The sequence below is a fragment of the Phascolarctos cinereus genome, unplaced genomic scaffold (genome assembly GCF_003287225.1).
Source record: "Phascolarctos cinereus isolate Bilbo 61053 unplaced genomic scaffold, phaCin_HiC Scaffold_339;HRSCAF=942, whole genome shotgun sequence".
Classification (NCBI taxonomy): Eukaryota; Metazoa; Chordata; class Mammalia; order Diprotodontia; family Phascolarctidae; genus Phascolarctos; species Phascolarctos cinereus.
In genome coordinates this window covers 2,315-26,116 of record NW_027555668.1, presented here as the reverse complement: position 1 = coordinate 26,116, position 23,802 = coordinate 2,315, and the positions used below count along the sequence as shown (strand labels likewise).

The following is a 23,802-nucleotide window of genomic DNA, read 5'->3' as shown; positions in this document are numbered from 1 at the left end:
AACTCCTAGAAAAACTATCTACCTATTGGCCACTTTTTCACCTCTTTATGACCTCTTTTGGGCTTTTCTTGGACAAGATCCTGGAGCAGTCTGCCATTTCCTTCTTCAGCTTATTTAGCAGATGAGGAGCTGAATCAAACAGGGTTAAGTGACTTGCCCAGGGTCACACTGTTAGTAAGTGTCTGAAGCCGGATTTGAACTCAGAAGGAGTCTTCCTGATTCCAAGCCCAGTCATGTGTACAACTATATACCTAGGTACAAAGGTAAATAACAGTGAGTAATCAGAAGGGACCATACAAGGATACAGTATTTACACCTCTCACCTGTAGCCCCCAAGAAGCTGTAGTATGTGCTATGGCCAAATCCTGCTAAAACCATCTTGGCTGACCAGCTAAAGCAAGTTGAGGGTAAGTGACAGGCCTGAAACCCATTTGTGACTTAGGGGGATGTCAACCTAAAGCATATAGCGACTTCCCCTTGTGGAATGAGTGGATGAAAACAATTTATTCCAATGGCCATGAAGGCAGCTGGATCTTAGTCAGACATCAAAGCTGCCAAGGCCATTTAATATATCCTGTGCCATCACCAGTCTTCCTGACTTTTATCTTGCCCCAAACTTTTGCTGAAAGAGAGAGTGAAGCTGACCCCTTCATTTAAATATAATTCATGAATAATTCAAGACATCACCCCAAGATGTCATTGGTCCTCTTCCAAAAGGAAGGATGAACAATACTTTACATGCTAAGAGGGAAAGATGCTGTAAGTCTCCTCTAACTCCTAATGCACTGAAAGGTCATAGAGGCTATTAAAGAAAATGGAGGGCTTGAAATGTTTTTGTTATGTATTGATGACCACCAAGAAGAAAGAAAAAAGAGGGAAAGAGCAATACTCTAGGGAAAAAAGTGAGAGACTGATTGGAATGCTTTATCTCACATAACTGAAGTGGGCAAAATAGAAGGTTTTATAGAAATGAGGAAAGAGTTTGGACTTCTGGACTGTGGTTTAAACTTGAAGGATGACAAGCTCCTGATTTAGGGAGAACATTCACCTCACATGGGCTAGTAAGGGGTATATGACTGGAGTCTTTGAAAATCTTTTTTAAAAGGGCTTTAAGTTGAAAAGGAAAAGGTTGTGGGGAAAGAAACCTACCTATGTGGTTTTCATATGCATTTTAAGTATAATGGGTAGCTACAGTGTGGAAGAATAGTAGCAAAATACACCTTGACATTGACAGCAGGCCAAGTCTGTGGAAAGATCCCCCAACAAATTTCATGGCCTCAGATCTCCAAAAACCAGTTCACAAAGTATTTGGAGCAGGCAAGGGAATTTTTGATTCTCCAGGATGGAGGGAAATTTGACCTTTTTGGTATCAGCAAGACATGGAAGGATGAGATCCATGAATGGAATGAGTATACAGTATTTGAAAGGAAAAGGACAAAGCACAGATAAGGGAAAGGTAAGGGTAAGTAGTAGCATGTGAAGAAATTCCAGAAAGAGGAAAAGCAAAAGGGAGCCACGGAATGAAGATCAACAGAGGGGAATATAGAAACAATATTATTGTTTTTACCTAGATGGAAAGAGGAAACAAGCAAGGAGTTAGGAAGAGGAGATATGAAATAATAGTGATTGACTTCAAAAAGTGGACATCTGCTGAGATATCCTCTGTCTGTCTCTTTACCTCCATCTTTTCTCCTCTCTCTGGCTCTTTTTGTCTCTCTCTGTCTTTCTCTTTCTCTTTATGTCTCTCTCTGGCTCTGTGCCTGTCTATCTGTCTTTCTCTCTCCCTCTTTTGGGGCAGCTAGGTGGCACAGTGGATGGTATGCCATACTGGGACTTAGGCAGACTTTAGTTCAAATCTAGATTCTGACACTTACTAGCTGTGTTACCCTGGGCAATTTACTTAACTTATGTTTGACTCACTTTCCTTATCAGTAAAATGGGGGACAATAATAGCACTCAATTCCAGGGTTGTTTTTGTGAGAATCAAATGAGATAATTGTAAAGCAGTTAGTACAATTCAAATATCGTGGGAAAACAGACAGCATAACACAAAATTTATCAACTTCCACTTGAAAGGATTAGGTTTGGACTAGTATATTTAGGAGGGTAAAGAGGCTAAGATTTCAACCAAGAATCAACTATCCACCAAAACTAAGTCTAATCCTTCAGGTGAAAAAAGGACATTTAGTGAATTAGAGGACTTTCAAATATTCCTGAGGAAAAGAGCACAGCCGAATAGAACATTTGATTTTCAAACACAAGACTCAAGAGAAGGACAAAAAAAAAAGTTAAAGGAAAGGTAAATCCTAAGGGATTCTATGAGATTATGGTGTTTACATTGCTACATGAGAATTCCCAGAGCATTGGTCCCCCTCTTCCATCCAACGGAATTATATCACCTTGGAAAATTTGTCCGAAGGTGCTATTCTACCAAATCCTCTTGCTTTGTTGGGGCAAAAGAGATTCTAAGAGCTTTACAAACAAAATAAAATGATTCTTGTCCAACAGTGTGATACAGCCATCTCAATCCATCTCAGGAGAGCTGGTTGTTAAATTCTGAGTGTGAACATTTTCATCTTGGACATCTGACAAATACCACAAGTAAGAGCTGGATCTATTCTTTTATTTCTGTATTTAAGAATGTGATGGAGAAAATAGTAATAGTGCAGACTAAACTTAAAAGTGTGTCAAATATACATTTTATTTTGAGAGAGAGCTGGCTTTTAAGCATTTATCAGCACACATCTACATCCTGCCTCTATGGAGAATTTTTACAAGCATTCCCCCAAAAGCTGTCCAGCCTGGAAAGCTGTGGCTGGATTGCCATTTGCATTGTCAAAAGGAGTCCTCCCACTGATACAATCACAGACCCATTGAAGTATATACCAATGGCAGAGAAGGCCATCATGGCTCTACTATTTGCTACCACTCTGACCTTGGTCAGGTCCCTTCCCATACTTAGACCTCAGTTTCCTCCACCTAAATACTAAGAATGTTAGACCAGAAAACCTAGCTCTCAGTCATCTCTTGTGATCCTGTGATACCCTAGTTCCCCCTACCCTGCCCCTAGTTTAGACATGAGGAAATTTCAGCAGGGACAGCCTAAGATTTACACAAGGTCATGCACCCAGTGAATGGCAGCCAAAACTGGGATCCTGCCTGAACTATGGTTTCACCCAAACAGAGATAAACTTTTTTCAGTGTTTATAGGAGACATGGACCCTGGTGACCACCCATAGACTCTTTTGAACCTGACGCAAACTTCTGAGCAGGATTAGATTTCTTTGAAACTTATCTATGTATCTAAACCAGCACTGCTATTATTTAATTCCTGCTGATTGGTTCCACACAGATGGAAGACACATGGTGCAAGGACAAGAAAGAGTGACCTACATTCAGAAGGGGGCTCACTTTTCATTATTTCATTTTTCCTAGTTGCATATAAAGATGGGAGCACACTTTGAATCAAACATCTGATCATTATGATCAGGGGAGACCTCATGCATGGAGACACGAGCTCATGAACACTTTTGGGTACTATCATGCTGGGGAGCCAGAAAGATTCTATCTGAATGGTGAGGTCTTCCAAGTGCTCCCATTTGGGGATAAAATGGCACTGGGTCCATCAAACCCTCAAACCCTGCAGAGCATTCTAGACAAGATGGAATTCTACTTCATTCCCATTTGCTCTATTCTGAGGTTCAATTTAGAGGCAATAAGCAGAAAAGCTATGTCATTATTAGACCTGTACATAGCTTTTAAAGTTATACACAAGTATAATTATAGTGCTTTACAATGGGTAATGCAATTTTTGTGCATCATCTCCTTTGACCACCACAAAGTATCATGTGAGCTCAGTAGTGCAAACCATGAGGTTGTTTGGGATACTGGCAAAGGGTCTGGATTTGGGGACAGAGGATCAAATCCAAGCTCTGCTGATGACTCTCTATGTCACCTTGGTCAAGCCACTTGTCTTAACTAAGGCTTCAGTTCCTCATATGTCAAATGAAGCCATTGGACTCAATATCTTCCAACTTTCCATCCAACTCTAACTATGATCCTATGGCTCTCTTTAGCACTGTAAGATTCATCAAGCATTTTATAGATATTATTTCCTTCAACTCTCATATCATTTCTGAAGCAAGCAGTGTAAGCATTGTTAACCTCTTTATACAAATGGAGACACGAGGACTTTGGATCCAAGTATGCTAACCAGGAAGTGGCATAGCAGGATTTGAACCCACAGCTTCCAACTCTACCTTAAGTTTCTGTATTGAGAGGTTTTCTATACTGATACAGATTGGTACTTTTTATACAACATGCTGTCCTGGAGGGGTTTTTGAGGGCACTAAAAGGATAATTGAATTTTCCAAGATCATACAATAAGTATGATTCTTCCTGATTCTAGTTCTTCCTGATTCCAGGGCCAACACTTTATCCAATATGTCACATAAGAATAAACTGTGGGATTGGAAATATAAAACGGCTACTTTGGGTAGCCTGGTGGCAAGTCCTCCAATCACAGAGATTTTCTCAGCTCTTAATCACTGCATATCTTATGGCAATTCCCTCATAACAAAAAAATGGAACATAGCTTTTATTCATGTCGAGGCTAAAAGAACTAACCAGTTTCAGATGGCTTGATATACAATGTGTCCCAAAAGTCCTGGATTGCATCAAGGTAGCTCCCTAGTTTCTAGAAATATATTTGACTAAATTGAAAAGAATTGAATTGAGGTAAATGTCAGCACTATGAAAGCCAAGACCTATTTGAGTTACAGCTCTATTACTACTTTTTTGTGCCTTAAAAAATTATTCTAAATTTAAACAGCAAAAAAAAGTGCATACACACAGATGAACACAAATGAGGATGTTATACAGAAGTATGAATTGTCATTTTTTTACCTCTCAGTGTAAAATATCTATCATAATTTCCATATGGTATTTTCAAAGGTATTCTGCTGTTTGTGCTTTCTTCTTAATTTCCTTCTATCCACTTATATCTACTTAATTTTTTAATTTAACATTTTATTTTTTCCAATTACTTATGAAAATAATTTTAACATTAATTTCTTAAAATTTTGAATTCTAAATTCTCTCCCTCCTTCCCTCTCCTCATTGGGAAAGCAAGTAATGCAATAGAGGTTATACATATGCAGTCATGAAAAACACATTTTCATATTGCATTGTGAAAGAAAAAGGAAAAAAAAAACCAAGAACAATAAACAAAGCTGTTCAAGAAGTGTGCTTTCAATTGCATTCATATTCCATCAGTTCTTTCCCTGGAGTTGGAAAGTGTTTTTCATCATAAATCCTTTGGAACTGTTTTGGATCACTGTATTGCTGAGAATAGCTGTCACTCAGTTGATTATCACACAGTATTGCTGTTACTGTGTCCAGTGATCCCCTGATTTAGCTCCTTTCACTTTGAACCAGTGTATGTGAGCCTTTCTAGCTTTTTCTGACAGTATCCTGCCAGTTATTTCTTATCACATGAGTATCCACAACTGCACCAATAGTGCATTCATATCGCAATTTTCCCACATCTCCTTGAACATTTCTCTTTTTCCCTTTCTGTCATATTAGCCAATCTGATAGGTATGAGGTGGTACTTCAGAGTTGTTTTAATTTGCATTTCTCTAATCGATAGTGATTTAAAGCATTTTATAAGACTATGAATACCTTTGATCACTTCATCTGAAATATACCCATTCTTATTCTTTGACCATTTATCAATTGAGGAATGATCTGTGTTCCTATAAATTTAGCTCAGTTCTCCTAGGAATTGAGATATAAGGCCTCTGTCAGAGAAATTTTTGCTGTAATTTTTTCACAGTTCTCATTATAATATATTTCCCTCCATCCTATTTTCCACATTTATCTTTCTCTCTCCTTTCACTATGTCCATCTTCAAAAGTGTTTTGCTTCTGTCTACTGCCTTCCCAATCTAGCCTCCCTGCTATTAGCCTCTCCTTCTCTTGTCCCTTTTTCCTTCCATTTCCCTGTATGGTAAGATAGATTTCTATACTGAATTTAGTGTGTGTGTGTTAGTCCTTCTTTGAGTTAATTCCAATGAGATTAAGCTTCAAGAACTCCCCTCTCTATCCCTCTTTCCCTCCACTTGAAAGTTCTTTTCTGCATCTTTCTTGTGAGACTATTTCTCCATTCTACCTCCCACTTCCCCTTTCCCTCTTCCACCTCGGAATCACTCTTTCTTACTCCTTAATTTTATTTTTTATATCATTCTATCAAACCCATGACCTATGTCTATATATACTCCTTCTAACTGCTGTAATAATGATTAGGTTCTTGGGAATTACATATATCGAATTCTCATGTAGCAATGTAAACACCATAATCTCATAGAATCCCTTAGGATTTACCTTTCCTTTAACTTTTTTTTTGTCCTTCTCTTGAGTCTTGTGTTTGAAAATCAAATGTTCTATTCGGCTGTGCTCTTTTCCTCAGGAATATTTGAAAGTCCTCTAATTCACTAAATGTCCTTTTTTCACCTGAAGGATTAGACTTAGTTTTGGTGGATAGTTGATTCTTGGTTGAAATCTTAGCCTCTTTACCCTCCTAAATATACTAGTCCAAACCTAATCCTTTCAAGTGGAAGTTGATAAATTTTGTGTTATGCTGTCTGTTTTCCCACGATATTTGAATTGTACTAACTGCTTTACAATTATCTCATTTGATTCTCACAAAAACAACCCTGGGAATTGAGTGCTATTATTGTCCCCCATTTTACTGATAAGGAAAGTGAGTCAAACATAAGTTAAGTAAATTGCCCAGGGTAACACAGCTAGTAAGTGTCAGAATCTAGATTTGAACTAAAGTCTGCCTAAGTCCCAGTATGGCATACCATCCACTGTGCCACCTAGCTGCCCCAAAAGAGGGAGAGAGAAAGACAGATAGACAGGCACAGAGCCAGAGAGAGACATAAAGAGAAAGAGAAAGACAGAGAAAGAGACAAAAAGAGCCAGAGAGAGGAGAAAAGATGGAGGTAGAGAGACAGACAGAGGATATCTCAGCAGATGTCCACTTTTTGAAGTCTCCAATCACTATTATTTCATATCTCCTCTCCCTAACTCCTTGCTTGTTTCCTCTTTCCATCTAGGTAAAAACAATAATATTGTTTCTATATTCCCCTCTGTTGATCTTCATTCCAGTGGCTCCCCTTTTGCTTTTCCTCTTTCTGGAATTTCTTCACATGCTACTACTTACCCTTACCTTTCCCCTTATCTGTGCTTTGTCCTTTTCCTTTCAAATACTGTATACTCATTCCATTCATGGATCTCATCCTTCCATGTCTTGCTGATACCAAAAAGGTCAAATTTCCCTCCATCCTGGAGAATCAAAAATTCCCCTTGCCTGCTCCAAATACTTTGTGAACTAGTTTTTAGAGATCTGAGGCCATGAAATTTGTTGGGGATCTTTCCACAGACTTGGCCTGCTGTCAATGTCAAGGTGTATTTTGCTACTATTCTTCCCACACTGTAGCTACCCATTATACTTAAAATGCATATGAAAACCACATAGGTAGGTTTCTTTCCCCACAACCTTTTCCTTTTCAACTTAAAGCCCTTTTAAAAAAGATTTCAAAGACTCCAGTCATATACCCCTTACTAGCCCATGTGAGGTGAATGTTCTCCCTAAATCAGGAGCTTGTCATCCTTCAAGTTTAAACCACAGTCCAGAAGTCCAAACTCTTTCCTCATTTCTAAAAACCTTCTATTTTGCCCACTTCAGTTATGTGAGATAAAGCATTCCCAATCAGTCTGTCACTTTTTTCCCTAGAGTATTCCTCTTTCCCTCTTTTTTCTTTCTTCTTGGTGGTCATCGATACATAACAAAAACACTTTCAAGCCCTCCATTTATTTAATAGCCTCTATGACATTTCAGTGCTCTGGGAGTTATGAGGAGACTGACAGCATCTTTCCCTCTTAGCATGTAAAGTATTCTTCATCCTTCCTTTTGGAAGAGGACCAATGACACCTTGGGGTGATGTCTTGACTTGTTCATGAATTGTATTTAAATGAAGGTGTCAGCTTCACTCTCTCTTTCAGCAAAAGTCTGGGGCAAGATAAAAGTCAGGAAGACTGTTGATGGCCCAGGATATATTAAATGGCCTTGGCAGCTTTGATGTCTGACTAAGATCCAGCTGCCTTCATGGCCATTAAAACAAAATGTTTTCATCCACTCATTCCACAAGGGGAAGTCTTTATATGTTTGGGTTGACATCCCCCTAAGTCACAAATGGATTTCAGGCCTGTCACTTACCCTCAACTTGATTTAGCTGGTCAGCCAAGATGGTTTTCACAGGATTTGGCCATAGCACATACTACAGCTTCTTGGGGGCTACAGGTGAGAGAGGTGTAAATACTGTATCCTTGTATGGTCCCTTCTGATTACTCACTGTGACTTACCTTTGTACCTAGGTATATAGTTGTACAGATGACTGGGCTTGGAATCAGGAAGACTCCTTCTGAGATCAAATCTGGCCTCAGACACTTACTAACAGTGTGACCCTGGGCAAGTCACTTAACCCTGTTTGATTCAGTTCCTCATCTGTTAAATAAGCTGGAGAAGGAAATGGCAGACTACTCCAGGATCTTGCCCAAGAAAAGCCCAAAACAGTTCATGAAGAGGTGAAAAAGTGGCCAATAGTTAGATAGTTTTTCTAGGAGTTTGGCTATGGAAAGGAAGAAAGAGTGATGAAGGCAATATGTAATTGAGACTGAACAGAGTGTATAGAAGGATTCCCAGGTGGCTTTGCTGCAGGCCATCTGTGACTCATCACTCTTGCGCCTCTAAGATAAAAAGCCAGTCATGCAGGACTCAGATATCCTCAGCCTGTCAAAAGGGGAAGCAAACCTGTTGTTGACTCAGCAGATGTTCAAAAAGGCATACTTTCTCTTTTCAAAGTTACAAAAGTTCCGAGTAAAATATAGACAGTAAGAGTCAGCCAGGGAATCTCTGGGAATGAGATTTTTTTGATTAGTTTTGTTTTAAGGATGAGGGAGAAGTGCATTTTACAGTAAGCAATAGGATAGGAATCAATGGATTTAAGAATATTGAAAATTAGGGAAAGACAGGGGAGGTTAGAGGTGAAACATCTCAGCAGAGAGGGGAGGTGAGAGCAAGGCCAAAGTAGTGGGGTGAGTGGTTAGAAAAAGAGATGCTACCTTCTTTTTTTTTCTTTCCAGTTCCTCTACCATATTAGAATAAAAGAAAGAAAGTGTGTGTGATGGTGGAGAGATGACTAAGAATAAAGAATTTTAGAAAAGAATAAATTAGCAATACATAATCTCAATTTTCTTAGTGATGTATTAAGTTCAGTGTTATGGTGAGAGGGAAGGAGTGAGATGAAAGGAGAGGCCCCAGTAAAGAAGAGTAATCTTAGAATAGATACTGAAGGGAGAGGGTAGTCAGTTGGGGCAGAGATCTGTGTTCACTTGCAAGGTTATAATAACAGAGAAGGCAAGTGGTAGCAATAATTTCTTGCTAGTTTTCAGTAAAGTAGTGCATGTCCCATGGGACAAAGGGATGTGGGATTTGAAAGTGGAGAGCAAGTTGAGTTGGTACTGGCTCAGTGCTGAAAGGAGGAAAGTGAAATGAGAAATGCAGTAAGGACCTAAAGCACTGATGAATGGACTCACCCCACTGATCAAAGTATCATAGATGGAGACTCATTAGGGAATTCTGAGCCTACCTAATCCAACCCATTCATTGTAGAGTGAAGAATCTGTTGTGAGAACAAATGGTGAAGTGACTTGCCCAAGCCACACAAGTTGTTATCATTAGGGGCAGGATTGATCTCAGGTCCTCTGCCCCAAAGCCAGGAATCCTTCCCTGTTACCACATTTCTTTGAAGTCATGAATCCTCAGTGTATGGAAAAAAACACATATTTGCATGTCTGGAGTTGTTAGCAACATGGCCCTGTTCATTCAACCCCAAATTCAAAAACAAGAGCTATATAATACAAAATAGATTCATCTGTGAGGAAACATGAAAAGAAAAGTACAAACAAATATGTTTGGAGGCTGCATGTTTTACAGATCTTCCTCCACACCCTAAATCTAGAATTGGGGATTTGCCTGGATGTATTGGTGCAAGGGTTGCACATGAATGTCCATAATGCAGCCCCATCACATAATGACATACAAGATACTCAATAAGGCTTCGTGTCTCTCAAATTTAAAACTCATTTTAATCAAGATGTGGGAATTTTTCTTTCCTCAAAGGGATTCCAGAAAAAAATGAGAGTATTCAGTACAGAAGATGAACCAGCTTGCTAATTCACCAAATCAAATTTGTGTTCTTCCTTACTGAGGAAGAAAGCATAGTTGGTAACGTGGTGGAAGTTTGGAGAATCCAACATAATTGGGCTTTATTCTAATTTCATTTGGATCTCCAACTGCTTTGAGAGTGAAGTTCTGTAGAATGGTGGTAAGGAACAAAAACACCTCCATCTTCGCCAGGCCCTCTCCAGCACAAGACCGTTTTCCTAGAAAGAAACGGAATTATGCTTAGTAATCTTCATGGAATATCACAGTCAGCCAGAGTGAAACAGACTTGCTGATCCAGCACAATAATGGGAAAAGGAGTAAAAGAGAAATATGTAGATGGGCAGAAATGGTGAGAACTATTATTATTAGTTATAATTCAACCATTAATGGCCATAAGGAGAAGGAAGGAATTCCTTCTTCACACATTCTTCTCACAGTAACCCTTGTGTAATGGATCTGAATGGATTAGAGGCAGGTGAGCCAGCCAAGAGGCTCAGCTCATCTATTCAGGGCTCTGAGAAAAAGCCAGGTCATGGGAATACCAGAAAAACAGTGTATGTCATGTCAGAGTGGGCTATGTGTCTTCAGAAGAACTGCCATGAGAAGGCTCAGCCAGAGGAGAGTGGGAGAGACAATAGGATTCTCCTTTTAGGGTGAGAGGTAGAGATGAGAAGGGTTTCTTTTTACCAATAGAAAAAGGCATGAAGTGGTCACTTTTCTTGAATTTCCCGTTCTCATCCAGGAAGTGCTGTGGGTCAAACTGGTCAGCCTTTGGAAACTCTTTCTTGTCATGCAACACTGGGGTGAGCAGTGGGAATATTGTTGTGCCCTAAAGGGAAGAAATTCCAGAGGAGAGTCAGATGTCATTATGAATATCCTTTGTAGTCTAGTCCCAAGAATCTTCAGAGACTCACTATGTTCTCTAGTACAAAACGCATACTTCTTTGCATGTGCTATCAATGAGATGTCACGCCATTAAGAATCTGCTTAGGCCCCAGTCTAGCTTTCCAGAGTGATGTCCCCATTATTGTCCCCATCAAGCCTTCCTTGGGGCTCCAGCTGAACTAGTCCAGCTGCTGTTCCCCATCCACAAGGCCCCCTCTGTGGTCTTCATGCCTTTATAGTGACCATGTCCCACACCTGGAAGCCACTCCTTGCTCACTTCAGCCTTTTAGATTCCCAGCTTTCTTCAAGGATTGGCCTGGGTAACCCCTCTTACAGGAAACCTTGGCTGAGATGCTAAGCTCTTTGTGCTCTCCCTACCCTCATTTCTTTGGTCTATACATCATGTGTGCACCTGCTGCCTGTGGGACTCTGGGCAGAACATGTGAATGTCCAGTGCCCCAGGAAATGCTTAAGGACTTTAGGGGCAGACCAGGCTACCTTCTCAGGGAATTTCTTCAGCAAGAAGCCATTTTGCCAATCAAATCACAGCTTGGGTCTCAAGGAAAGAAATAATACTTTAGGCTGACTTTTCTGGTTCCAAACTCAGCTCCCTCCTGCAGAAGCCAACGTCTTCAATGGTCAAAATCCTTCTATTCTCGCCTTGTTTCAATAGCATTTGGGCTAGCAATTTTCACATAGTAAGTTCTTAGTGAAGCCTTCATGATTTAACTGAACAATGCCTCTGTGGGGTACATTAAATGTGAATTAGGTGTGATGCTCCTTCACTTTCCTTGAGGGAGTATAGTTTTGCTCAGACATTGCTAGGAAACTTCAATCTAATTCATTTTAATTCATTCACTGTTTATTTAGCAACCCCAGAAAGCAGTATTTTAGAGTCTAAAGACCTAGGTTCTAGTCTCAGCTCCAACACTTAAATGATCTTAGGGAAGCCATTACACCTGAAAATCAATGTCCCTATCTACACAATGGAACAGACAATAGTATGTATACATTCTGCTTCACTGCCTAGTAAGAGAAAATGACAAAAACATTTCTCTTGAGCAACCTCACCCTATTATGTTCCCTGCACATTTTCTTTCCAGAGCATTACTGTGGTGAATGAGAAGCAGGAAGAACAGAGATAAGGGCGCTGTTTTCCCGTATTCTTCATTTAGCACCACACGCAAGTAAGCTATATGTAATGAAGCACTGCCTCAAGGAGAACTTTAAGTGAGATCATGACAATGGGACTCCATTTTCTCATGTTCATGATGAGATCATTGGAATAAATAATGTTTAACATCCCATTCTCCCAAGACTACTGACTTTGGGCAGGATATATTGTTGGAAATGGACGTCACGGTTTACTGCATGGGGTACATTGAGAGGTACGAGGTCAATGAATCTTTGCACTTCATGAACCACAGCATCCATATAGGGCATATCTTGTCTGTCCTTTATGGAAGGAAGTCGATTATGTCCAATCACACGTCCAATTTCCTCATGAATTTTTGCTGCAGAGACAAAAAATACAAATCACCACTCAATGTTCCACTCTCCTGGGAATGCTCAACTTAGCCTGTGTGGAATATCTGCCTGATGTTAGGACCTGAGATGATTCTCAGGTGGGCTCAGTGTCCTCCTCCTACTCAGTCAAGGATACAAAGGCTTCTGTAACAGCAATAGGATAAACTTCCATGATTTACTGGATAGGAGTCAGAAAGAACTGTGTTTACATTTCTCTTTAGACACTACCTGTGTAAATTCAGGCAAGTCATTAAATCTATGTAAGCCTCATTTTGTTTATCTGAAAAACGAGGATCATAAATTATCTGTCTTCTAAGGTACCTTACTCCTCTAACCCTATTATCGTATGATTTATAAAATGGAGATTAAAAACTGCACCTCCCTTAGCAGGCATGAAATGAAATTACATGTTAAGTTATTTGTAAACCTCACATTCTTTATGTTTATTATGCCAGCTCTTATTGTCAAAGCAAGTAGATGCCTTCATTTGAATTTGATAGTGCTGGTGATGGCATTATCATCTTGATTTAAACCATTCACCAGCTGTGTATCTCAGCTCCTGTCTCAATACCCTGAGCTGCTGAGGCATAGAATCTCAGCATTACAGGTGACATGTTTTCACCTAGGGCCATCCATAGCTGAACAGGAATCCTGACTCTAATGGACTGAACAAAGGGTCAACCAGCCTTTGCTTGAGAATCTCTAGTAAGCAAGAACTCACTATTTCCTGCGCAGCTGAATGGACTTTTGGAGAATTTTAATAGTTGGTAAGTCTTTCCTTACATGAAGTCTCCATGTGTCAATTTGTAAGGTCTACCTATGGTTCCTACTTCTGCCTCCTTAGATCCAGCAGTACTACGCCTGGCAGAAGGTAAGCCATTTGAGGAAAGGGGTGTTTCATTTGAGTCTTTATATGCTAAGCATAGAACTGAGGGTGCACAGTGGGAGCTTTATATGTGTTCTTTAAAGTGAATTGAATTCCCCATAATACACCGCCACATGCTTAAATAACAAACAGGTCTTGTTCAAGGGTCCTCTTTTCTTCAATATGCTACTGTCTGACCTGTTGCTGATCTGTGAGGAAGTCATGCAAATCCAATAGGTGGAAAGCAGAGGCAAGCTCCTGAGCAAGCTGCAGGGATGGGAAAGCAAGCCTGGTCTGAAAGCATGGCAATTCCTGTAATTTACCTTGGACCTCAGGATGTTTCAGAATGAGCAGCAGGCCATATCTTATGGTGCTATTGGTTGTCTCTGTTCCTGCACTAAATAAATCTACTCCTGTCATTTTTAGATTTTCCAAGTCAAATTCAGACTGGGGATTATCTTTCTCCTAAAGGAGAGATACAAAATAGATTAAGTAATGAGAGACAGCAGGGAAAGCCATTAGTAACCATGTGAAGTTCTTAAAGTTTGTCTTAGGAGCCCTCCCCCACCTTCATTTCCCCAGTCTAAAACAGAATAACCTTCCTAATGCTCTTAGGTTTCCCCTGTTCATCCACAGGCTTACCTTTCCTAGGCAACCATCTTCGCATCCACAAATATGACATAGTGAATAGAGAACTAGGCTTTGAATCAGGAAGATCTGAATTAAACTTTATTCTCAGCTAAGGGGTCTGTTTCCATGGGACAGTCATTTAATTTTTCTAGGCCTCAGTTTCCTCATATGTAAGAGGACACAGCTGGATCCTTTCAGCTCTCTATTTATTATCTATGATATATATGGCATGGTGAGGACCTGATAAAGTAATTCACTTTTTAAATTCTAACCATTTTCTGGGACAGCCCTTAAAATTAGGTGGCTGCTAAGACGTCTTCCAAACCACAGATTCTATGAAATTCTATGAAATACGCAAGCTCCTATGATTTACAGTTGGACGCATCTTGGAGATCAACTGGCCAAGCACATTCATTTTAAAGAAAAAGAACTTGAGGCCTACAGAGGTGAAACAATAATATAAAATCAAAGCAGATTGAGTTATAGTATTAAATAAGTAATCCTGTAAGTACAAGCTTCATCCTGAACAAAATAAGATGGACTTATAGATATCATTTTTGTAAAAATGAGCAATTTTGAAAAATTTATGAACTCATGTCTATTCAACTAGCAAACATGAGCACAGAGGACTAATGATGAAGAATGGTACCTACCTTCTGAGAGAGAATTCATGGACTAGTATATAGAAAGGGACACATTTTTGGACATGGCCAATATAGAAATGTATTTTTCTTCATTATGCTTGTTTGTTAAGAAGGTCATTATTTGTCTTTTTTCATTGGGTGGGAGAAAATAAATATTTGGTAAAAGAAGATGGACTTCAAGAATAAAGGGTGGATTTCAGGCATTTCCTAAAAAACAGAAACTCAAGATGAGTCAATTATTTGATCTGCAAAACTTCAAACCAGAGAAGCAAAAAATAAATAAATTAATGAGAAAAGATAAAGCAATGGAATCAATACTCTCATGCTTTTATGTCAGCTTAGCACTATTTTTAAAAAATCTCCCATTGGCTCAGGGCCCCTGGAAAAAAACTGAAAATTGCAGAGGCAATAGAAACAGAGTGGCAATATATCGAGGGAGGGTGTTAAAAAGTTCTTAAGGATACATTCATTTCAACCTGAAAGAAAGTCTCTAGTGAATAGTTCAATGATGTACGCCTGGTTCTGTAGTGTTTAACATTTTTGTCAGTATATGAAATCAGTCAATCAACAAGGAAGTATCAAATGTATTTTCTGTGCCAAGCAGAATGCCAGGTAATGGCGATATAAAAGCAAAGGATAAAACTAAGACAGCCTCTACCGTCTGGGAGTTTCGATTCTACTGAAGGAATACAATACATGCAAATATAAGTACACATGGGATCCATGGAAAATAAATGCACGAATATTTGGGGGTGGGATATTAACAACAGGAAGAATAAGAGAAGGCCACTTGAAAGAGGTAGCAGCTGAGTGTGAACGGATATTAGGGCTGCTAAGAGTTGAGGAAAGAGAGTGAGAGTATTCCAGGGAGGGGGGCCAGACTGTATAAAGATAAAGAGGCAAAAGATGGAATATTGTGTACAAAGAAGAGCAAGCAGGGCAGCTTGGCTGGAGCACAGAGGGAGGCTGTGAGAGGGAAGAATGTGTAAGCAGCCTAGAAAGAGAGGCTGCAGCCAAATTGTGAAGGGCTTTAAATGCCAAATACATGAGTTAGTGTTTTCTCTTAGGAGCCCTGAAGCTTCTATCATGGGAATAACCCAGTGAGTCTTGCACTTTATGGCTGTTTACTTGGCAGATTTGTGAAGAATGGATTGAGGGTCTGGATGCTTGGAGACCTGGTAGGAGAAAATTGTCACTGCGTAAGAGATGCTGGTGATCTGAACTAAGGTGGTTATGATGTCAATACAGAGAGGAAAGAGTTCATGACACTGCCATGATGGTGTTGGGGGGAGAGAACACATTTACTCTCTCCTCCCCACCTCCAGCCCTGAATTCTCATGACTTACTTGGACAATCAAGAAAGATCTTCTTCCACATTGTTTAATGCTCCCAAACCCAGTTTTCCTTCTAGGGGCTGTTTAATGCATTGATTGCAGGGATGGGGAGCCTGCAGATTTCAGGCCACATATAGCCTTCTAGATCCTTAAGTGTGGCCTTTTCACTGAATCCAAATTTTAGATTTGTTCTGTAAAATTAGAAGGCCACATGTGGCCTGAAGGCCGCAGGCTCCCCACCCCTGATTCAGACTCTAAAAGAAGGCAGGAAAGAAGTATTTATGAAGCATCTAAATGTGCTAAGCACCTTACAAATAGTATTTCATTCGATCTTTACAGTGACCATAGGGGTCAATATTATTATATCCATCTTGCAACTGAAGAAATGAAGGAAGACAGAGGTTAAGTGACTTGCTCAGAGTTATACTATACACTATATTATATTATATTATATTATATTATATTATATTATATTATATTATATTATATTATATTATATTATATTATACTATATCATATTAATACTATACTGTATTTTACTATACTATGCTATGCTATGCTATGCTATGCTATGCTATGCTATACTATGCTATGCTATGCTATGCTATGCTATGCTATGCTATGCTATGCTATGCTATGCTGTGCTGTGCTGTGCTGTGCTGTGCTGTGCTGTGCTGTGCTGTGCTGTGCTGTGCTATGCTATGCTATACTATACTATACTATACTATACCATGACTGACTCCAGATTTGAACACAAGTCTTTTGGACTTCAGGCTTGGCACTCTATCCATACCACCACCTAGCTTCCTGTATCAGTCTGAGTGGAACCATGTAGGACTGGAGGACAGTTAAGGATTAACTAGAATGTTGGGCTGATGTCCTGATGACAACTCTGAGCTGGGGAGATTATGAGATACCGTAAGTGCTTTATTTGTTTTCTGAATAGGTTTGTGGGTTTCTGGGAGGCTTTTGTATCATCTTCATTTTTCTGTGAGGCAAAATTAATACTGTTCCCTTCCTGAAATGAATTAATTTTGAGTGATTTTATGAGAGAAAATTATAGCTAGATTTTGAGATTATAGCTAGTATTTATATAATGTTTTAAAGTTCACCACATCCTTTAGAAACATTATCTTACTGACCATTCTGGGAGACAAATGCTATTATCCCCATTTTACAAATGAGGAATATGACTGACCCAGGATTACACAGCTAAGAAGTGTCTGAATTTGGCTTTGAACTCAAGTCTTTTTGACTCCAAGCCCTGCTCTGCATCCCATTTCTCCTGTTTAGAGCTTACTTTGTATACATTTGTTTATATATCTCCCCCATAAGACTGTGAACTCTTTGAGGGCAGGGGCTGTCTTTTGCCTCTTTTGTGTCTTTGGCACTAAGCGAGTGCCTGGCATATCGTAGTTGCTTGGTAAATATTTATTAGTTGATTCCTATTATCACTCTCCAATACAATATCTCCTTCCAAACAGGAAAGTCCAGATCACCAGCTCATCACCCAGAAAAGCAGAACTCTTCCAATCTCATTTTTCCATACAGACTTCAGATAAGGGATACGAGCAGACCAAAGACCAGTTACTAGAAAGCCAGTGGCATCCTTGGGGGATGTGGGTACTTTGAGGTTCTCTCTCATGCCCCTTCCTGTGCTTGTGGCCTGTAAGAATCCTTGGAATATCAGCCTTACTCAACAAGTAAGGTGCTTCCCCCATGCATCTTACCTGCTGCATTTTGGAGAGGTAGCAGTCAATGAAGTCCTGAGGGTTGTTGGGGTCCAGGACCTTCTGATGCTCTTTCACTCTTTCCAAAATGAAATCTTTAAGTTCCTCATTAATTTTAAAATTCTTTTGTGTTCTCTCAGGGAGGTATGTTCTGAATGCTGGTAAAAAGTTGTAGAGCTGCATACACACACCCCAAACCAAAACAAACACATGTGAATTTACTGTCATGAAGAAACTATTTAAAATCTCTCATTATAAATTAGAGATTCCATTTCTTTTTTAAATTTAATTAAATTTTTCATTGACAAAATATATTTTCTCTCATCTTCACTGCACATTGGTACAAACAAAAAAGAAAAACAAAACCATCCAAGAAAATACACATAATGAGGCAAAACAAATCCCCACCTTGTCAAGAGGTTCATAAATCCTCTCAAATCTAACCTTAAGTTTTCAAATATCTCAAAACTAATCTATCTGGTGCTGTGCTACCCACTGAGGTGACCAGATGGCATAATATTTTGTCGTTGTTCAAAAGAAGCTCATATTTGAGTTAAGGGGAAATCTACTTGCCTTGGAATGGCCAACATAAAAAAAAAAAGATAAACAGGCACCAAGGTATGCAATTAATTCAGTTCAATTCACATTAAGTTAATAAAATGCATCAAGCATTTTTTCCGTACTCACTATGAACCAAGTCCTAGGCTATGGTGCTATATAGACAACAATGAAGCAGTCTTCATCCTCAAAAAATTTACGTTCTACCATAGAAGGGTTTAGCTAGAGTACCTATTCCAGACTGTAAGTACATATTCCAGAATGTAAATGGAACAGAACATAGGCAAAGGAAAAGAAAGCTTGTTTTTCAGCTGGATGAGGATCTTCAGTTCTGGCTTCAGTGGATGAAGGTTTTCATCCTACATGTCCATCCATTGTAGAGGCAGAGCCAGATCACCACCAGAATCAGTGTAGGTTACTCATCTAAGTGGCTTGCCCTTCCTATTCTCTCCTGGATATCCTGGGCAGGTTCTTTTTTGATAACTCTTTTACTTGGTCACATCTTTGAAGAGATACCCCAGGCGCCAGTCAAACACTTCTCCATATAACTTCAATTTTAATGATCTACATCTAGTGCAGGTGCCAACTAGGAACAGGATATCTACCTAATATCTTATTGAGAGCCAAAGATATTGCGTGATGTTATTGTCCTTGAGTGACATGTGTGTGTGAATGTGTGTGTGTGTGTTCTCATGAGTGTTGGGACCTTTCTAAGAGATGAGAGGCTATGGCATATTGATCTTGTTGCTGAAACTCAGCAAACAACCACAGAATAAGAAGAGAGTTCTGGCCTTACCTGTATCCATGGTTTTAACGAGGCGGAAGTTTTCATTTAACAAGTTCATCAGATGGAGAAATTTCTCATCATTGTACTTGAATCGGTCACGGAAGAGGATAGAGCAGATCACATTGCATGGTGCACAGCTAAGGATGAAGGTGGGATCAGTGGGCTGACCTAATGTGGAGACAAGTTACCAAAGGGGGGAAAAAGCAACTTTAATAGAAATGTTTCCAATCAGATGGGATATGGGCATCATACTTAGATAGGGTGCTTAGTTCTTTAAAGGCTAATGAATGTTATTCTCCTGGACGATGTCTTTACTTATAGGGAGGCTAGATAAACTTATAATGCCTGAGCACAAGAAAAAGAAGGGAGTTTTCTGACCCAGCAGAGTTATTATCTGGTAAGTAGATGAAGGCAGAGACTTTTAAAATGATTCCCAAAGCAAATAGCATTTAGGACTGGGAGTAGGTGAGCAGTTGGACCCTACATGCCCAGGAAGAAAGAACTGAAAACCAACCCTTTGTTTTCCTGAGCTCCTCCACCAGGCATTGGGCTTCTTCTTGAACTCGCTCTTCAACGCTTCTCTTCCCCATCCCAAAGTTCCTTAGGGTCGTCAGGGTAAATCTGCGGTGTTGTTTCCACCTCTCTCCACTACTGAAAATAATCCTAGGAGAAGAGAAGAGGACATTGGTTATTCTTACATTGGAAGGGGGAGGGCACAGTGTGTATGATGGCTATGGAGTTTCTGGCTTAGTTCATTGATCAAGTTTAATTTTATTCACTTCAAACTAAAATACAATGACAGAATGGTAGGTACCAGGTACCTACTACATGAAGGTCTTCTGCTAGGTACTGAGAGTAAAACAATTAAAATGAAACCAGTAACTATGTTCCAGAGGAGGACGTTCTACTGGAGATACTTTGCCATACATTTTGCTTTTCTGTGACTCTTTTCAGAAAACTAAACTTACCATGTCCTTTGGCTACATCTCCAAACATTGGTAAGATCCTCTATCCATAAAATTATCTCCTTGATCAATTAGAGCTTCCTTCATAATGTCATATCCATGTAGCACCACAACACGCCGGGTTCCAATATGAAGAGTATAGATGGGGCCATATTTTTCAGCCAGCTGTGAAAATGCCAAGAAACAGGATGAATTCAGTGTGAAACTTTAGAAAGTGAGAATTTCTCCTCACAACTGCTTCATAACATGCCATATGCATGAGTACATGTACGCAGGCAAGAGGCTATTACAATTTCTAAATGGGTGATCCTACCACCTATGCTTCAATGATTATTTATAAGCAGAAGATTCCCACATTCATATGACCACTTTTCAACTCCACATAGCCAACTGCTTAGAAATGGATTTCTCAACCTGGATGTCCTATTGGCATTGCAAACTTAATATGTCCACAACACAACTCAATTTTTTCCCCTAAAACTACCCTTTCCTCCAAACTTACCCATTCCCTTTCATGGAACCCAAGAGGCAGACTTCTTTTAGAGGAACCTACATCAACCCTGATTTAAGGCCATGGATTTATATCTGACTTTTCATTCCTACTTATGTCCAATTAGCTATGGTCAAATCTGGTAGAATTCATCTTCATGTCTCCCACACCTATTCCATCTTGCCTCCTCACTTGTCCATTAAACCAGTTAAGACCCTCATCCCCTTCCCCTTCTTTACACTACTGTAGTAAACTTGTGATACAGGCACCCAAACTAGTCACTCTAATAAATCACCCTGAGGGAAAGAGAAAAAGGAATGGGAAGAAAGAAAATCAAACTACCACCAAATTCCCTTGGAAAATAACTGAAATGACCCAGGACCATTACTCAAGAGCCTTTGTAATTGACCTTTTCATGTCAATGACTCCTGCCCTTACACCCTAGGCTCTGCTTTCAGTCCAGGCCAAACACTCATCCTTTCAATGAGGAGCAGTCACTGTAGAGAAGGGCCCCACCTTCCTCACCATCACCACTACCAGTTACTAAACAACTGACTAATTTGTTAATTTTCCCTAAGAAGCACAACGCCTTTGCAACTGACATGCATCTAAAATATCTTACTCTATATTGTCTCCACAATAGTGAGCACATAGTAGGTACTTCATAAATGATATTTTATCCATTCTTTCAATGGCTTCCAAGTTCAATCCTCTGCTTCTAGTATTTCTCCTTTGCAATGAATAATCTGCACAACTAACAACTTACTATTCCTGTGGCACAGTTCTGAATGTGCCATTCCTCTACTCAAAAGTCTGCAGGGGCTTCCTACTGCCTCCCTGACTTGGCACTTAAATGCCTCCACAGCTGCCTCCAACCCAATTGTCTAAATTGATTTTGTATGGCCCCTCATCCCACACTTCACATTCTTGCCATGTCCCTCTTACTATATTATCTCCACCTCCTTGCCTTTGCCCAGACTGTCTACCATGCCTGGAATTTATTCCCATTCTCTCTTCCAATAAGAATCTGTTACTTCCCTCAATCCTGCTCAGGAGTTCTCTCCTACTTGAAACTTTTTGACTGCCCCACTTACAAATGCTTTATCTGTCCTCTAGTTACCTTCTACTTGGTTATCTATGAATTTTTTGTATCCCTCTAGTAAAACATAAGCTCCTGGAGGACAGGAACTATTTTCTTTTCTTTTTTTGTCTTTTCTTTCTTTCTTTTTTTTAAGCAATTGGGGTTAAGGGACTTGCCCTGGGTCACACAGCTAGTAAGTGTGAAGTGTTTGGTCTGATGCTGGATCTGAACTCAGGTCCTGCCCCGAACTATTTTCTTTTCAAGGAGAGACAGTTGCATTAACCACATGTTTCTCTCTGTGTCTGGCACAGTGCCTGGCACATGGAAGTTAATGAAGAAGTTCTCATTAATTGAATGATTAGTTTTTGTCTTTGTATTCACAGAGCCTAGTATGATGCATTGCAAGGGGCCAATATTTGGTTCTGTAATTTAATTTCTTCTGCTGTTACCAAAGTTTTGGCAAAACAACTATTGCTTGCCTAACATCATTGCTAATGGAGATATCACTCATAGAGCCCTTGACTCACACCATCCATGACATAGGATTCTAAATCACCATGAGTCTTGATTCAGTTATCTATTTGAAGACTTTGTGTCTCTTCCTACAGCCCAAGCAGCCAGATCCAAACCCAATCCAGTCCCTTTACCTTAGATAACGATTCAGGCATGTTCTTCAAACCAATTGCAGGATGTTGCCAATAATGGGAAGAGGAATGGGACCTGGGGAAGCTTCCTCCTTTTGAATCCTTGTCTCCATAGAGACAAAAAGATCAGCAAAAGAACACAAGTCAGTAGGGCAGTAGAGGTGAGTCCCCAAGGATCCATTCCTGACAGATGGTCCTACAACTCTCAGAGGTATCAGCTCAGATGGCAGACTTTTATCATCATTGGTAGAAAACAAGGGGTGGGAATGCCCAGCCAATAAACATTTAGTCCTTGTAGGCAAACAGGATTTTTTTTCCATTAACTCTGATTAGTTTAGCAATCAAGAGGTTATTATGTTGTTTTTTGTTTGTTTTAGACTCTGTCCCTGACCCTAAACTGGCACTAAATTACATAAGGAGAATGGGAATAGGGAAGGCTTTTGTCCAGCTCATTTTGTTGGAGGTCATGGGCTGTCAACAATCAAATTTCTGTTGGCCCATGAGTGTGTGTTTAGCAAGGAGGGCAAATCTCCAAATTCAACCTGAGAGGAGGTTGTGGTGGAGATCAGATTGTCAGTAGGCTTGACCTCATGTTAAAGGGCTCAGATGTTATTTCTTATCTCTTCAACTATGTCAGGCTTAATTGCCTTCTTAACCATACTTGTTCATTCTTTACTTTGAAGAACATTCTTCTTGAGAGAGAAGATGGCAGCAAAATAGGTATCAACAGGCTTTGCCAAGGTGGAGCCAAGATGGTGGAGCCACAATGGTAGAGTATAGGGAGGGACTCACTTGAGCTCTGTCCCAAACACCACCAAATACCTTTTTTTAAAATGACTCTAAACAAATTCTAGAGCAACAGAACCCACCAAAAGACAGAGAAAACAAACTTCCAGCCCAAGACAACTTGGAAGTTTGGCAGGAAAGGTCTATTGCACCAGGTGAGAGAGGAGTGCAGCACAGTATAGGCCACACCAGCCCAGATCCGGCCCAGCAAACCAGGAATTTGCCTTCAGAGGCCTTGTAAGTGACTGAATCAGTGGCAGCAGTGGCAGTGGCTTCTTCCACAGCTGAGCCAGAAAGAGGTGGGGGGTGTCAAATAACAAATCAGAAGGAAATTACAGGGATGTTTTTTTGCTAGCCCGGGGCAGAATTCTGCTGTTTTTTTCCCTTACTTGGATCCAGGGCTCGATCCTGGGTGGCAGTCCCAGGTGGGGAAGAGCACTACCATTGCAGAGCTTGTGGCCACAGTGGAGGGGGAGCTCTCCTCACAGTTTCAGGGCAGAAAAGAGGGCTAGTGGATGTTCACAGACCAGAGCACAGACCAGGAAAGTGGTACACTTCTTTCCTTACATCATACCACCTTGGA

General features: G+C 40.0%; 1 pseudogene across 1 annotated transcript; it reads right to left on the bottom strand.

The window, feature by feature from the left end:
* Nucleotides 1-10,261: 10,261 nt before the first annotated feature.
* Nucleotides 10,262-22,660, bottom strand: LOC110204391 (cytochrome P450 2C23-like; annotated as a pseudogene). Its single transcript, XR_013485040.1, has 9 exons — nucleotides 22,437-22,660; nucleotides 20,218-20,383; nucleotides 19,768-19,916; nucleotides 19,263-19,421; nucleotides 17,909-18,085; nucleotides 13,894-14,035; nucleotides 12,505-12,692; nucleotides 10,981-11,122; nucleotides 10,262-10,511 (listed from the first exon to the last, which is right to left on the bottom strand). The product of XR_013485040.1 is annotated as a cytochrome P450 2C23-like (transcript).
* Between the last annotated feature and the right edge of the window lie 1,142 nt (nucleotides 22,661-23,802).